Source organism: Mauremys reevesii, unplaced genomic scaffold (genome assembly GCF_016161935.1).
Source record: "Mauremys reevesii isolate NIE-2019 unplaced genomic scaffold, ASM1616193v1 Contig17, whole genome shotgun sequence".
In the NCBI taxonomy this organism is placed as follows: domain Eukaryota; kingdom Metazoa; phylum Chordata; order Testudines; family Geoemydidae; genus Mauremys; species Mauremys reevesii.
Window position 1 is genome coordinate 115,876 of NW_024100793.1, and position 17,135 is coordinate 133,010.

The window sequence follows — 17,135 nt, forward strand, 5'->3', positions numbered from 1 at the left end:
AGCATGACAACCTGCTCCTGCTATTGGTTCCTCCATTAGCTCAAGTGGCAGAGGTCTGTGCACTGGATCTCAGGATTTTAACCCTGCTGATGATCCATATTGGTGTCACTATGGTGCCACGTGATGGATCTTCTCTTTCTTACAGTTTGCTTTATAAAAATGTAGGAAGTTACAGACACACACACAGACACTCACAAAGAAACCTACTTTAAAAGAACATCGTTAACGTTTCAGAGTTAAGCACTGATACCATAGGAAATGCCAGATCCCTTCCCTCCCTGAGTGCGCAGGAGGGACCTATGCTAGGGAATTAATCCAGGTTGTACAGTGAAAAAAGCTGTTGTCTGTAGGAGCCCTCCCCCACCTGTTGCAGGTGCTGGACGGTGTGATGAATGAGGCAGGGGGTTGCAAGAAGAGAAAGGAGGGTTTCAAGGGTAAGGCTGTTGACTGCCGCCCTGGAGAATTGGATTCTATCCCTGCCTCTGCCCCAGAGTTCCCATGTGATGCTGGCAAGTCACTAAAACCAAACTTTTCCCAGGTGGCCACTGAATGTGTGTTCCTCACTTTCTGGGAACTCAAATTGAGACCCTGGGGTCTGATTTGCAGAAGTGCTGAGCACTCACAGCTGCAGCTAAAGTCAATGGGAACAGTGCTCTCCACATAGCACTTTACAATGCTAAATACTCCAGAAAATCCGGTCCGAGGGGGTCTCAAATGTAGAGCCCTCTGCAGATACACAGTGTATATCCGCGGATGTGGATATCTGCGGATATAACGCGGACATCCACGGATTTGCAGGGCTCTAGTGACAGTGAGTGAGACCCGCAGGGCCATGGCCAACAACTGGGCCAGGAACCGCAGCGGCGAAAGAAGCAGCATGTCCGGCTGCCACTGGCAGGAGCCAGCGCCCAGCCCAGACAGCTCCTCCGGCATGGCTGCACCTCCTCCAGCCCTGCCCACCGGGCGGGCACTAGGCTGACTGGCAGCTGTCTCTGGTCACACCAGTGTGTGCAAGCGGCGTCTCCTGACCGGGAGCCTGTCTCGCTCATTGTCACTGCAGCCCTGCAAGTCTGCGGTATCTGCTTCAGATCCATGGATACCCGCATCTGTGGATATAACTGAGTATCCGCGCAGGGCTCAACTCAAACGGGACACCCCAAAATTACTTTCGGCCTTAATCTCTCTGGTCCAGCGCCTCAAAGGTATTTAGGCACCTAACTTGCAATAAAGTCAATGGCTGTTAGATGCCTAAATACCTTTGAGAACCAGTGCCTCTATGCCTCTGTTCCCATCTGTGAAATGGGGAGAATACCACCCTCTCATCTCCCAGGGCTGTTGTGAATATAAACTCATTCATGTTTGTGACGCACTCAGATACTGGCATGATGAGCGCTATAGAAAAGCCTTTGGGGAAATGAATAATTCTGTCTTCAGAGCAGGGTTTCTATCGTGTGCAGTAAATAAGGCTGGGGCGGGGGGGAGGGGCAGTCACACATTGACCAGTGAGGAGAAAACACACAGTTGAATAGCTCCTCATTCAGTGAGCACCGTCCATCCTCCGCACCGAGTGAGGCAGACGACCCATGGGAAAATAGGGAGGTCAAAGCACAGCCTGATAGCCAAACGTGGCACGTGCTGCCCTCTGATCAATGCCTGGGTGTGTCCCCTGCAGGCCCAGCATGCAACGCTCCATCTCAATCCAGAGGGCAGCCAACCCGTCCAGCTCAGCGCTGTCCACGGGCAATGCCTCTGGGTGCAAGAGCCGTGTGACAATCTGTGCAAAGCAGCCACTGCCTCCAAGCTTCCGGCAAGGTGCCAATGCCACCTGGCTGGGCAAAGCTTGGGTGCCCTGGCTGGTATCTAGCCCCCCCAAGAGCTCTTGCAGGGCCTGAGCCAAGGCCTTTGAGAGCAGGTTTTCCCCCAGGACTTTACCAGGCTGTGAAAGAATCCCGCAGTGAAGAAATGCAGCAGGGATGGAGTGCAGGGTCCAGGCAATGGGGCGGGTTCTGACTGGGCTCTAAGGAGCTGTTAGGGTGGATCCTAACCCAGCTGTATCTCTGCAGCGTCTTGCCAGCGTTCCTCCTGCAGCCAGCGCAGCGAGTGCGTGGAGACCATCGGGAACTACACCTGTGATTGCTACCCTGGCTTCTACGGGCCGGAGTGTGAACACGGTGAGGGCAGTCGAACAGGGACACTGGGGGGGCGGGGGGCGGAGCCCCGTCGCAGGGCCTTCTACAGTCACTGCATTTACTTTCTGCAGGGTCTCCCCAGAGACGTCCGCTGGGGCGACAGCCTGGGCACCCCTCAGTGCTGCTCCTCGATTCACCAAAGAGGGGGGCCAGCCCAGCCGGAGGAGGGGCCTTTCCATGGCTCCCTGGCCAAGGAGGCAGAGTGGGGTGGGGGTGTAGCCTCCCAAGCACCCGCCCTGCGGCTGTAGCACGCCCGCCCCAGCCCAGCCCAGGCAGTTTGCCTCCCTTAGGGGTAAGGCTGCCCCCCATCCGCTGTCAGCTGGAGCTGCCCAAGCAGCTCAGACAGTCGCCGCTCCCTTAGGGCTGAGCAGGGTGCTTGACAAAACATGGACATCCCTCTAGTTTAGCCCCTGAAGAGTCTAAGCCAAACCCGCAACGGGTTGAGCAGAGTCAGGATGAAGTTGTTGGCTCAGTAATAGGTTATTATTTTAGTGTTTGCTTTGCAATAGCGCTTAGAGGCCTCAACCACCGTGTCGGGCCCACTGCGCTAGGCCCTGTACACTAGAGCTGGTGGTTTCAGCTTGTGAGACGTTTCTTTATTTCAGAACTGGCTTCATTCCAAACCCAGACGGACAAGGACTGCACCAGGACCAGGGACCCGAGGGCTTTCAAAGTCCCAGAGGCCGTTACCAGCTGCCTATGCAGGAGCAGAGCAGCCTGGGGAGTCACTGGCCCAGGCCTCTAGGAGCCCTGGGATCTCCAGCCCGGGGCAGTCTGCATGGCGGAGCTACCCCAGAACTGCACCCCTGGGAGCTGGTCCTGGAACTACCAGGCTTTCAGCTCCATGGCAGGGACACTGGAAGCGCCAGGAGCCCTGGCTCGGACAGGGAGCCTAGCAGACAGCAAGAGCCCCTAGAGACCTGGCTCTGCCCCGAGACTCGACTCCCAACTCCCCGAGCTGGGGCTCCTGGGACATAAGAACATAAGAACGGCTGCACTGGGTCAGACCAAGGGTCCAGCTAGCCCAGTATCCTGTCTTCTGACAGTGGCCAATGCCAGGTACTCCAGAGGGAATGAACAGAACAGGCAATCATCCAGTGATCCATCCCAAGTCACCCATTCCCAGCTTCTGGCATCCCCATCCCCGCCCATCCTGGCTAATAGCCATTGATGGACCCATCCTCCAGGCACTTATCTAGTTCTTTTTTGAACCCTGTGGCTCTTGGAACACCAGCAGAAACCTGTGTGTGTTTTGATGAAGGTGGAGTCAAATCTGTAGTTGATTTGGCAAATCAGTTCTCTTCAGCGCATTGGCATTTTCAGTCTAAGCTAAGTTTTGCAATCAGCTCTACTGAACGTGGACGTAGTGAGAGATCCCTGGTGCCAAAGAATTTACACTCTAAACAGACAAGACAGACAAAAGCGGGGAGAACGGGCAGAATTGGCCACCCTCTCTGTTGCCCTGCATTGGGCTGGTGGAGGGAAATAGGTCTCAAGAAGGTTTTGAATGTGAGGAATTTGGCAGGCGTGTCAGGTGTACACAAGGTTCGGGTAAGAAGTCACATTGTTGGAGGGGTTTTTTTGCCTTCCTCTGCAGCATGGGGCACGGTCACTTGCTGGAGGATTCTCTGCACCTTGAGGTCTTTAAACCACAATTTGAGGACTTCAGTAACTCAGACATAGGTCAGGGGTTTGTTACAGGAGTGTGTGGGTGAGATTCTGTGGGCTGGGTTGTGCAGGAGGTCAGACTAGAGACAGACAATCATAATGGTCCCTTCTGACCTTAAAGTCTATGAGACTGGAGAGATTCATTTTGTACATCTGCCCTTGTCTGGTGGCACATGGAACTGTTTCTCAGTGAAGGTGCCATCATCTGTGTTTCTCATTCTGCAGAAATTACCGACCTGATGCTGAATCAAACCCCAGCCAGTGTCAGTGATTTGGAAGGCTCAGAACTTACCATGAATTGTACATACAAGACAGTCAATAACCACAGCCCCATGTATGTGCGATGGTATAACTATGGGACCGAGGGACTAAAGCAAGAGCTGGTGAAGGAGAGTGAGGTGATCACAACCCTGCATTTGGACAATGGGTTTGCTTCTCTCACTTTGAAGAATGTGAATTCATCTAATACAGGAACCTACATGTGTGAGGTAGGGATCACAGCAAGGAACCTGTCTGTGTCAGGAGCTGGAACCCAGGTGACCATCAGTAAGTGTCAGCAGCCTCATACGTGCTTCCTACTATGAGATCCAGATACTATCAGCTTTCTACAGAGCGATGGAGCAGGAGCAGGGAAAGCCGTGCTGAGAGCAATGCTTAGTCTGTGCCAGGCTTGGCAATCCATAGCCCCGGCACTCCTGGGCTTGCTGCATCAGTTATGAATGTAAAAAAAAAAACTGCTTGAGCCCTGGCAGCTCTTTCACTACAGATTAAGCACTGCCTGAGAGACAGAACCAGAGACAATCACTGGCCAGGATTCCTGTAAGCTGCTCTACGTTATGCCCAGCTCCCAAAGACTGGGCAGGACAGAGCATAAGGCATCTGGAGCAACACTCAGTGCACCGGAGAATCTGTTCCTCTTTTCTACATCAGTTCTTTTACTGCCCCTGATCATCATAGTATCTGAGGCCCAGATTTGCAAAGGTATTTAACCATTGTTCCACTGAGCACCGGCAGGCCTATGTGACTTAGGAGCCTCTCTCATTGGCAGTCAGTGGGGCACTAAATCACTTTTGAAAATGAAATGTAGGCTGCTAAGTCACGTAGACTTTGCTCCACTCAGCACTGCAATGTGGAAATACCTTTAAAAATCTGGGCTTGAGCAGCTTCCAGCCATGCATCAAGCCATGTGACTAACACCTGCCAGGTGTGGTCCATTCTCTCTCTCATCCTCTCCCAAGAGGGGGAAGTGTGTGTGCAGTGGAGCATTTAGAGGGGTTTTTTAATGGATTTAACTGACACACACAGCTGAACCTGATGCTTGTGTAAATACAGATGTTCAGCAGTTGTCAACAGAATTACTGTTTTGAGGAGGAGGTGAAGGTTCTAGTTAGTGCTGCAATCTGGTGCCAGTTCCAAGCATTGGGAAGCAGTGCGGCATCTCAACACTGCTGTGTGCTGACTGGGGTAAATGCTGATTTTGTAATGGCGACCACTGGCAAGGAGCTTTAGATAATTTGCACATTCAGAATCCTCCTGTTATTCTATTGTTACGTTAAGAGATACAAACCTTGTAGGGTTTCTGGTTTCCCTCCTCCCCTACTGAGCCAGTCCCTGCCCAGTTACAGATCCATCCCCCTAGGCTAGGTATGGAGTCCCGTTTAGCCTGTGGATTGGCAGGTGCAGGGTTAATGAAGCCATTTCCCCTTGGGGTGAGGGGAATTGGGAGAGGTTTTGTGAGTCTAGGTGGAAACCAAAGATGGGGTCAGTTAGGGACGTTGCACTCGGTAAGGGCTCTGGCCAGGTCTCTAGTGTCTTGCTCTGCTAGGGATTCCCTACTCCTGCGGCAGAGTCAGCGGGCTGGCTGGCCTCATGGGAAGGTTCCCCTAGGCAGAGGGCTGAACCCAGCCCGATTACCCCACAGCTCCCAGCAGCTGGCATAGGAAGAGGAACCTGCTGGCAAAAAGGGAGGCCAAGGAAACTGCCTGTGACACAGAAGGGGATGGGAAATTAAGGGAGGGGGAGAGAAAGAGCTTTTACATCCTTAAACTCTCTCTGCCCTCCCTTTATTTATCCATCAGCCTCCGTCCTTCCTTTAGAGGCAAATCTGCCCCTCTCTCTGTCCCTGCATCCCACACTGACAGGTTTTTCTTGATTTCAGATAAAGGGAGTGTGATGGGTTGGGTCACAGAAACTCCCTCAAGACTGTCACTAGATGTGCTGGGATACCACTGAGAAGAAACGCCCCCTGCCAGAAAAGGCTTCTCTCCACTCCCGTCTTGCTGAGCTGGATGCACCAGTCGGCTCCAGCACACACCAAGAGGTTGGGCCACGCCCCCCCTGCAGTTCACAGAAACTAAGATTCACTTAGCCCAGGGGTTCTCAGTTAACAGGGACTTTCCCAGCACCCAGTATTCAGTCTTTCTGGGAGCCTAAACCCCGAATACATCTGTCTTACTCTGTATAAAGCTTATACAGGGTAAACTCATACATTGCCTGCCCTCTATAACACTGATATAGACATAGGCACAGCTGTTTGCTCCCCCAGTATTAATTACTTACTCTGGGTTAATTAATAAACAAAAGTGATTTTATTAAGTGTAAAAAGTAGGATTTAAGTGGTTTCAAGCAATAACAGACAGAACAAAGTATGTCACCAAGTAAAATAAAGCAAAACACGCAAGTCTCAGCCTAATACAGTAGGAAACTGAATACAGGTAAATCTCACCCTCAGAGATGTCCCAACAAGCTTCTTTCACAGACTAGACTCCTTCCTAGTCTGGGCCCAATACTTTTCAAACCAACACCGTGGCTTATGGCCTGGGTCCAGCAGTCACTCACACCCCCGCAGTTACAGTCCTTTGTTCCAGATTCTTTCAGGCATCTCTTTGGCGCGGAGAGGCCATCTCTTGAGCCAGCTGAAGACCAAATGGAAGGGCTTCCAGGGCCTTTTATATTCTCTCTCTTGTGGGCGGAAACCCCTTTGTTCTCCTGTGCAAAATCACAGCATCAAGACCGAGTTTGTAGCCACCTGGGCAAGTCACATGTCCATGAATGATTCCGCTTTTTGCAGGCTGACACCATTGTTTGCATCATACTTTGAACATTCCCAGGCAAGCTCATATGTGGATTGGTGTCTCCCAAAGTCCATTGTCAGTTAAGTCTTTCTTGACTGGGCACTCACTCCGAATAGTTCTTTCTCAAGAAGCTGATCAAATGCTTCACTGATGCTACTTAGAAGAAAACACATGGAGATACAAGTACAAAACCAATATTCATAACTTGACCTCCTATGTACAAGATTTGGTGCAACTATAGGACCTCGGTTGCAACAATGATCTATACGGACACAGTTCTTGTCAATAATGTCACAGGGAGCAATGCCTCCCATGTTGTTTTTGTCATCCGGATGGTTCCCGGGGCCCTTGTTATAATCTTGGCTGTGATTATTATTACAGAGTGCGTGGTTTCAGAAAAGAGGGGTGAGTGAAATGTCTGCAATGCAGTCACTGTGCAGAGTCAGCCACAGAGCGTTAGTTACACACAAGGTCCTTCTGCCTTTTCTTTCTGGGCAACTTCCCAGTCCCAGTGCATTGAAATTGAAAAGCTGTTTCAGACCTGGCTGGGACTGTTGTTCTTGGCCTGTCTGTTCTAGTTTGTGTCGAATATTAAATCACTGTATCTCAGAATTAGAAGCACATAGTTTAGGTCTCTGTCTTCTAAATGTTCCTGAAGGCCTTTACCTCTCAGGTCTCTCTTTCACAGCACTGATGATCGTTTCCTATTGCTGCATCTGTCCAATGTGCCCTGTTTATTGCTGGCCGGCTGGCATGCACGGAGCTAGTGCAACCACTTGGGAAAATGTGATGCGTGTCCTGCAGGTATATTCTTTAGGTTCTAACTTACCAAGTCTGATTTTTTCCACAGCTCCTGTCAATCGGACAATATGGTGATCAGCTGTTACAGCATACACCTGGAGATGGAGCTCTCAGACACCTGTTACCCCGGCATTCCCCACAAACACCGTGCTGACCATCTTGCCTGCTAGATTCTGCATCTGCAAATAGACCTTGAACTGAATGGAAGGGAGGGGAGGGGATACTGGATAACTGGAAGGGAGTTCACGGGTGTTCAGAATAAAAAGACTCCTCTCTGACACCCTTCTTTGAGGCAGCTGAACCTGGTGATCGGTGGTGGCTTAGGCAGTCTCAATGGCATCTGAGCCATAGGAAAATATGAGACGAACATTTATGTTACCTAAAGATTCCCCATTGTGCTACCTAGCAATCACTTTAGAGCAGGGGAGTGGAAATTATGGTCCGTGGGCCAGATCTGGCCCGCGGGATTGCCAGCCTGATTGCACAGCAGGGCTAAGGCAGGCTTTCTACATGCCCTGGCCCCACACCACTCCCGGAAGCAGCTGGCACCACTTTGCTGCATCCCGTGGGTGTTGGGGTGCAGAGGGCTCCATGCGCTGCCCTCACTTGCGGACACCGCCCCCCCCTCCCACAGCTCCCATTGACTGGGCCAGGGAACCATGGCCAATGGGAGCTTCGTGGGTCATATCCACAGGTGAGGGCAGCGCGTGGCGGAGTCGCCTGCCCCACCCCACCCCCAGGAGCCGCTGCCGGACATGCTGGCTGCTTCTGGGAGCAGCACGGGGCCAGGGCAGGCAGGGAGCCTGCTTTAGCCCCGCTGCGCACTGCTGCCACCCAGGAGCCACTGAGTTAAGTGGCACCGACCAGAGCCCACACCCCAAACCCTCCTGCACTCTGCACCCCAGCCCCGGCCTTGAGCCCTCCTGAACCCCAATCCTCCCATGAGCCCTCCTGCACCCAACCCCTGCTCTGTGTCCCCTGCACCCTGCACCCCTCCTACACTCCAACCCCTTTCCTGAGCCCTTCCTGCAAACCACACCCGCACTCTCCCGCACCCCAACCCCATGCTCCAGCCCTACCTTCATGGCCCTGCAATTTCCCCACCTAGCTGTGGCCCTCGCCTACCCCTGCTTTAGCGGCTCATGGAACCCTTGAAGTGAAGATGCTCAGAACAGGGGCCAAAAACTCTCTTCCCTATAATTGGTTCAGCTGCTTGTCGGTCAGGGAGGAAATGGAAACATCTGCTGGGAATTGCTGTTCCGTGGGTTCAGCCGGCCCCCTTGCTGAAGTCAACTAGTGTACAGTTAAGCACATGCTTAAGGGTTTGCAGGATTGAAGCCTCTATAAAGGACCATGTTTTTATAACTGGCTTTTCTTTTAATTGTTTTACACATGCTGCTCTCTAATAGTTAGATTGTCTTACACCCGAGGCTAAGGCTATGCACTTACCAAGTGTTTTAATAAAATTCTCATAACTCTGGCTATTCTTGATGTCCCTATAAATACATGCGTCCGATGAAGTAGGCTGTAGCCCATGAAAGCTTATGCTCAAATAAATTTGTTCATCTCTAAGGAGCCAAAAGTACCCCTGTTCTTTTTGCGGATACAGACTAACACGGCTGCTACTCTGAAACCCATAAATATGCACTCCTTTTCTGACTCTTCCTATGCTCTTGCCTGCACTGATTGAGTGGAGGTAATCCTGATTGGGTGGAGGTAATCCTCACAGAGAGGAGGAGGGTATAAATAAGACAATGGCTTCGCTAGATCCTGTCCTCCCCATCTCAACACATGGTGGCAAGAGTGTGTGAAAGACAAAGAACCAACATTGAAGTGTAAGTGTGTGTGTGGGTGTGTAGAGGGGTGCGGGATGGGAGGTCTTGGCCGGAAAGCCTTCCAGTCAGTATGGCCTGCAGAAAGTTTTTGGGCAGAGAGATACCTTTTTGCTTTCAAATCTTATTCAGCTTGGTAAAATTTAGGAGTTAGGATACAATCACAATCTTATCTTTTCTTTTCTAACCAGTGCTGACTTTTATGCCAATTTCACTTAAAATCTCTCTCTGGTTAATAAGCTTGTTCCATTGTTTTTCTAAACCAGGGCGCTTTTGGCTGCTGTGTTCGGGGGATCTCTACTCACGTTAAAGGCTGGGGCATGTTCATCACCCCTTGATGGAATGACGGACTTTTAATGAGTTGACACCATTCGGGGGTGTTGGGGCTCTGAGCAGTACACGATGCACAGCTCTGGGGTGCAAGGCTGGGACTGAGGGATATGCGGGTGCCGCCCTGTGTCTATTCATGACCAGCTGGGTGTAGCATTCGTGGATTCAGCTGGGCCTGACTTTGGATGCTGGTGGCTGAGAGTGAACCAAGCCTGGAGGGGTTCACTGTTCACTAGCAAAGCGCTGTCAAAGATCTCCAGGCTAGTGAGCGAAGGGGACACAGCAGTTCTACAGTCCGGCTTGGGCAGAAGGGCAGTCGTTCTCAAACTAGAGCCGCCGCTTGTTCAGGGAAAGCCCCTGGTGGGCCGGACTGGTTTGTTTACCTGCCGCATCCGCAGGTTCGGCCGATCGCGGTTCCCACTGGCCGCGGTTCACCCCTCCTGGCCAATGGGGGCTGCGGGAAGCAGCATGGGCCGAGGGATGTGCTGGCCGCCCTTTCTGCAGAGTTCAAATTTTCCTTGAGTTTAAATTGAGTCATTTTTACCTTTTTCTCCTTTTATCCTCCCCTTCCTTTGTCCATTCTTCCCTCTTCCTGTCTGGAGTTTGTTCATGCAACAGTCATCCCCTATCTATGTAAACACCAATGCGCCCTATTATCAATTATTTCTTCATCTTCAACCTAGTTCTTCTCTCTCCCCTTTCACCTCTGTCCCTTTATGCATCCAGTCTCTCTACCCCCCTCCACACACCCACATTCTTCCATGGGGAGAACCCAGTTGAGGGTTTGGAAGGACTGGCCACTACCAGCACCCAAGACTGAAGGTGGGATGACCTCTGGTAAACTACTTAGCATGGGGGTTGGTTCCTTTAGTGTTGTTAATGTTTTCTTTGTAATGCTCATAGGCGCTTGCTTGGAAAGAGCTGTTTGGTAACTTGTAAGTGCAGGCACTACCCTGGGCATAGTCTAGTGAGAGAAAGGAGACTGGGTTGTGGAGAATATCAAAGTGTAAATCAGGGGGCTTTGCAGTCATAACATGCCAGTCAAGGAGGAGTGTGTGTGAGGGGAAGACAGTCTCTCCCCAACAGTGGTGATGGCTGGGAGCTTGGAGCCTAAAGCAGGTGAACCAGGGAAGGGGGAAACTGCCCTGGCACGTTCTCCTTGTGCTTTGCACAAGCACAGCACCAGATCCTTCATCTTCAAGGTTACTATGGTTATGACCGGGGTTCTGTTTCTTGGCCCAGAGCTAAGTGTGGGGGTTCAGGGTGCTGTTTAGTTGGAAGGTCAGATTAGATGATCTGTGGTCCCTTCTGTCCTTCAGTTCTAGGACTACAGCTCTAAATACGAGAATAAGTGTACACAGTGCTACCTATTTGACTCGATTGTTCTAACAGGTCCAGGGTGTAGGGTGGTAACTAAGCACGTGAGAGGGGTAATACACAACTTGTTTGTATCAGGGTATAAAAGAGGGGCCACAGAAGGTACATCTGGCCAATGGGGAGTCCCACTGCTGACCGAGCTGGTGTCTATGCAGAGTCTATGGGGTGCTAGTACAAGTGCTTTGTCAACAACAAACCCGGCCAAGAGCCTTTGACACCGAATGGGTCTGTTGTGTTTTGGGCAGTTTGACTGAGGTCTGCTGGGGCAGCTACCTGGCCAGAGCCAGGACAACGTATGGGCCCACACAGCCAATGACAGGTGTCCTTTTATCAGAGCCCCCAGCGATCATGGAAGGGTGGAGTGATGGTTCTGGTATCTGCCCATCTCCAGCTAACACTGAAATCCCTGCCTGGATTCCCCTGTACAGGAGGCACTGGCTGTCAGTCTCTGGGTGGGTCTGCAGCAATCAGCCTAGACCACAAGACGGAGGACAGCACGGTGCCATGAAATGCAGCCAACAGGGTTAGTCCTGAGAGGGGCTGAGCACTTGCAGCTCTCACTGGTTTCAGAGGGAGATGCAGGAGCTCAGCACTGCTCAGAATTGGCCCATTGTGATGGAAGTGGAACATTCCACCGTAGGGATGGTAACCTAGAAAAACAGAGGTGGGGACAGGCAGAGGGAACTAGGGATGTAGCTAGGGGCCGCAGCATTTCACACCAGGCTGTCGCCCAGAGCACATATCTGCTGCCTGTGGGTCTGAGTACAGGGACCAGAGTGATGGAGCAGGGCCTTCTGGGACCAACCTGCTTCCATTGCTGAAGAAGGGAACGTGAGACACCGAAGGATGAAGGAAAGTATTCTTGTAAGGAGGAAGGAAACAGGGCAGGGACAAGGCTGGGCGGGGGAGGGAGGAGGTACTGATAAGGGAGGAGGGGGGGAAATGGAAGAAGTTAGTGAGAAAGAAGAACCAGGGAACTGAGGAAGGTACAGAGAAGAAAGGGGGACGGGTAATGGGTGAGGGGAGAGACATGGAAAAGGAGTGGGCAAAGAGGCTAGAAGACAAGAGAAAGGAGAAGCATAGAAGAAGTGGATGGGGATAAGAACCTGGACCGATTTCTTTAGCATCAGGTAGAATCCCAATTGCCTTTGTCAGGATGTAACTACTAAGGGTTAAAAATGCAGGTATTTCTACAATTTAAAAAAGAAAGGGTAGAAGTGACCATAGCTGAGAGCTGGCATCAGCTTGGTTCTTACCTTTCAAGAGATTACATTGCAATTGGTCCTATTTCTGTTGATTTGATCACTGCAGCTTGTCTGTCAGAAGTTCATATTGTACCATTTAAGTACCAAGAATGCACCTTCTCCTAGCAATGGAGTGGAAATTAACCAATCTGAGCGTTTTCAGGTGAAGGAAGTGAATCTATCCTTTGCTGTCAAAGGCTACAAGCAGTTTCATAAGAAGAAAGCAAGATACATAACCAAAGCTTCTGAGGTTACAGAAGTATTGACTTGTTCCAATCAAGAATAAGGAAACCACTTATACCTACTAGATTTTTAGCAGTACACCTGATTGTATGGAGAGAAAGAGAGAAACTAATCCAGCAATTCATCACGCAGAAGGTGTGCATTTATACTCACTGTTACAAAATGAATCCAATGACAATTCATTTACATTTGTTGCCTGACAAAAATAAGGTCTGTCAAACATTGATCTTTGCAGGAGGTCATATTTCGAGATGCAAGGATGACACATGGCTGTCGTTTACAGGAAGGAATTAGCGGATCCATCCTTTTAAGGAGGTAAGAAATGCAATACACCATTCCCATAATAGTCAATGGTTCTGGTCATACTTTCAGGTGGAAGGAAGGTAACTGAGGAAATTTTCATCTCTCTAAAGAGCATGAGAAGTTGCTGTACTGAATAAAGCACTAAAAATGGGAGCTACCTGTTTAGATGAAAGGAAAGTAGTTGGTAATTCTAACCAAAGATGATGATCTTTGTTCCTTTTTCCTTCCCAGAGAAGGCCATTGGTTGTTCCTACAAGGATGGAACTGGGAAGTTATTTCAAAGAACAAGTGCAACTAACCAGAGTGTGAAGATGAGCATTGAGCCTGCTCTTCCATTTGCAGAGAAGAGTTGTCCAGCTGATTCCAGTTGTGCCTAATTGATGATTGTTGCTTCTTTTTCAGACGTCAAGAACTAAGTGGAACTGATCATTTCTATCAAGAGGTAAGGAATGCACCTCCTCACAGCACGGGGGCAGGACTTAAAGGCTCTGTTTCTATTTTCAGGTGAAAGGAAGGTCTTACCATTCAAAGGAGGATGATAAGAGGCTGCTGAATTGAAGAAAAAAAGACAGGTAAGGATACCTGGCCAGAGGAAAGAAAAGCATCTTTTACTTTTACCTCTAGTTCAGAAAAAGGCAAGCAGCCATTTATATGCTTCAGGTTTTAACCAGCGTAGCTGGCTGTACCGCTAAGAATCAAAGCCTTGCGGTGGAACATGACTGACAAGTAGGTGAGCACTGAAAGGTCTCTAGAAGCCTAATGATCTGGATGCTAAGGAACCTTCTCCATTGATGACTCTTCATAGCTGCTAGTGAGTAATAATAAATAAATCTGTCAAACATTGATTGCAGGTTTTGCTGTGAGATATGAACAGACCAGGTGGCCATTCCTACCAGGGAGAAGTGAGGCTAAATGGCGTGGCTGTCCCGGGCAAGGAGGTAAGAAATACCAGTCTCCAACCATCCATGTGTACATGAAGTGGTGTGGATTTTGCTTTCAGGGAGAAAAATTGTGGATGACCTTACTTGTCATGGGGAGAGTGTCAAAAGCAGACTCGGGACAAATCTGAATCAAGTCAGCAGACCATCAGACATGGAGGTAAGCATTTACGTTTCCCTGGTTGACAAATGAATCTGAGGCTAAAGTGACACTTGCAGACCAAATAAAGAGGTCACGTTGCATCTCCAGATGGAAGGAGACCAGAGGGCTGTTGTGTTCTAGCAGAAATTAATGCAACTCCAACTAGCTAAACCAGGCATGTCAGTTGGTAAAGAAATGCACTTTTTCCCCCTCTTAACATTCAAGTGGCAATGAATAGATTCCCACACTTTCAGATGAGAGAAATGCAGCCGATTTGAACGTTGAGGGTGTGAAAACTTCAGGAAGTTGCTAGAAGATCTGGGATATCTACAGAAAGGAAACAAGCAAAACTCATCACTGCTACCAAGAGGTAAGGAACTCACCTTAGAATAGAAAAATTGATGGATCTGGTTTCCCTTCAGGTGAAAGAAATGCAGCTGTCCGTCAGAAGTAGGAACAGTTTCTCTTGCTATCAAGAGGTAAGGAATGCACCTTCTCCTAGCAATGGAGTGGAAACTAACCAATCTGAGTGTACTTTCAGGTGAAGGAAGTGAATCTATCCTTTGCTGTCAAAGGCAACAAGCAGTTTCATAAGTATAAAGCAAGATACATAACCAAAGCTTCTGAGGTTACAGAAGTATTGACTTGTTCCAATCAAGAATAAGGAAACCACTTATACCTACTAGATTTTTAGCAGAACAGCTGATCGTATGGAGAGAAAGAGAGAAACCAATCCAGCAATTCATCACGCAGAAGGTGTGCATTTATACTCCCTGTTACAAAATGAATCCAATGACAATTCATTTACATTTGTTGCCTGACAAAAATAAGGTCTGTCAAACATTGATCTTTGCAGGAGGTCATATTTCGAGATGCAAGGATGACACATGGCTGTCGTTTACAGGAAGGAATTAGCGTATCCATCCTTTTAAGGAGGTAAGAAATACAATACACCATTCCCATAATAGTCAATGGTTCTGGTCATCCTTTCAGGTGGAAGGAAGGTAACGGAGGAAATTTTCATCTCTCTAAAAAGCATGAGAAGTTGCTGTACTGAATAAAGCACTAAAAATGGGAGCTACCTGTTCAGATGAAAGGAAAGTAGTTGGTAATTCTAACCAAAGATGATGATCTTTGTTCCTTTTTCCTTCCCAGAGAAGGCCATTGGTTGTTACTACAAGGATGGAACAGGGAAGTTATTTCAAAGAACAAGTGCAACTAACCAGAGTGTGAAGATGAGCATTGAGCCTGCTCTTCCATTTGCAGAGAAGAGTTGTCCAGCTGATTCTAGTTGTGCCTAATTGATCATTGTTGCTTCTTTTTCAGATGTCAAGAACTAAGTGGAACTGATCATTTCTATCAAGAGGTAAGGAACGCACCTCCTCACAGCACGGGGGCAGGACTTAAAGGCTCTGTTTCTATTTTCAGGTGAAAGGAAGGTCTTACCATTCAAGGGAGGATGATAAGAGGCTGCTGAATTGAAGAAAAAAAGACAGGTAAGGATACCTGGCCAGAGGAAAGAAAAGCATCTTTTACTTTTACTTCTAGTTCAGAAAAAGGCAAGCAGCCATTTATATGCTTCAGGTTTTACCCAGCGTAGCTGGCTGTACCGCTAAGAATCAAAGCCTGGCGATGGAACATGACTGAAAAGTAGGAGAGCACTGAAAGGTCCCTAGAAGCCCAATGATCTGGATGCTAAGGAACCTTCTCCATTGATGACTCTTCATAGCTGCTAGTGAGTAATAATAAATAAATCTGTCAAACATTGATTGCAGGTTTTGCTGTGAGATATGAACAGACCAGGTGGCCATTCTTACCAGGGAGAAGTGAGGCTAAGTAGCGTGGCTGTCCCGGGCAAGGAGGTAAGAAATACCAGTCTCCAACCATCCATGTGTACATGAAGTGGTGTGGATTTTGCTTTCAGGGAGAAAAACTGTGGATGACCTTACTTGTCATGGGGAGAGTGTCAAAAGCAGACTCGGGACAAATAACATGGACTTGCCAGCTGCTCGATCTATTGAGGACTCCAGTGACAAGATGCTGTTATTTTAAGGTAAAAATACACAAACAAAAAAAGCCACTTCAAATAGTTCAGCTAGTCGCAAATCTGAATCAAGTCAGCAGACCATGAGACATGGAGGTAAGCATTTACGTTTCCCTGGTTGACAAATGAATCTGAGGCTAAAGCGGCACTTGCAGACCAAATAAATAGGTCACGTTGCATCTCCAGATGGAAGGAGACCAGAGGGCTGTTGTGTTCTAGAAGGAATTAATGCAAATCCAACTAGCTGAACCAGGCATGTCAGTTGGTAAAGAAATGCACTTTTTCCCCCCTCTTAACATTCAAGTGGCAATGAATAGATTCTCACACTTTCAGATGAGAGAAATGCAGCCGATTTGAACGTTGAGGGTGTGAAAACTTCAGGAAGTTGCTAGAAGATCTGGGATATCTACAGAAAGGAAACAAGCAAAACTCATCACTGCTACCAAGAGGTAAGGAACTCACCTTAGAATGGAAAAATTGATGGATCTGGTTTCCCTTCAGGTGAAAGAAATGCAGCTGTCCGTCAGAAGTAGGAACAGTTTCTCTTGCTATCAAGAGGTAAGGAATGCACCTTCTCCTAGCAATGGAGTGGAAACTAACCAATCTGAGTGTACTTTCAGGTGAAGGAAGTGAATCTATCCTTTGCTGTCAAAGGCTACAAGCAGTTTCATAAGAATAAAGCAAGATACATAACCAAAGCTTCTGAGGTTTCAGAAGTATTGACTTGTTCCAATCAAGAATAAGGAAACCACTTATACCTACTAGATTTTTAGCAGTATAGCTGATTGTATGGAGAGAAAGAGATAAACCAATCCAGCAATTCATCACGCAGAAGGTGTGCATTTATACTCCCTGTTACAAAATGAATCCAATGACAATTCCTTTACATTTGTTGCCTGACAAAACTATGGTCTGTCAAACATTGATCTTTGCAGGAGGTCATATTTCGA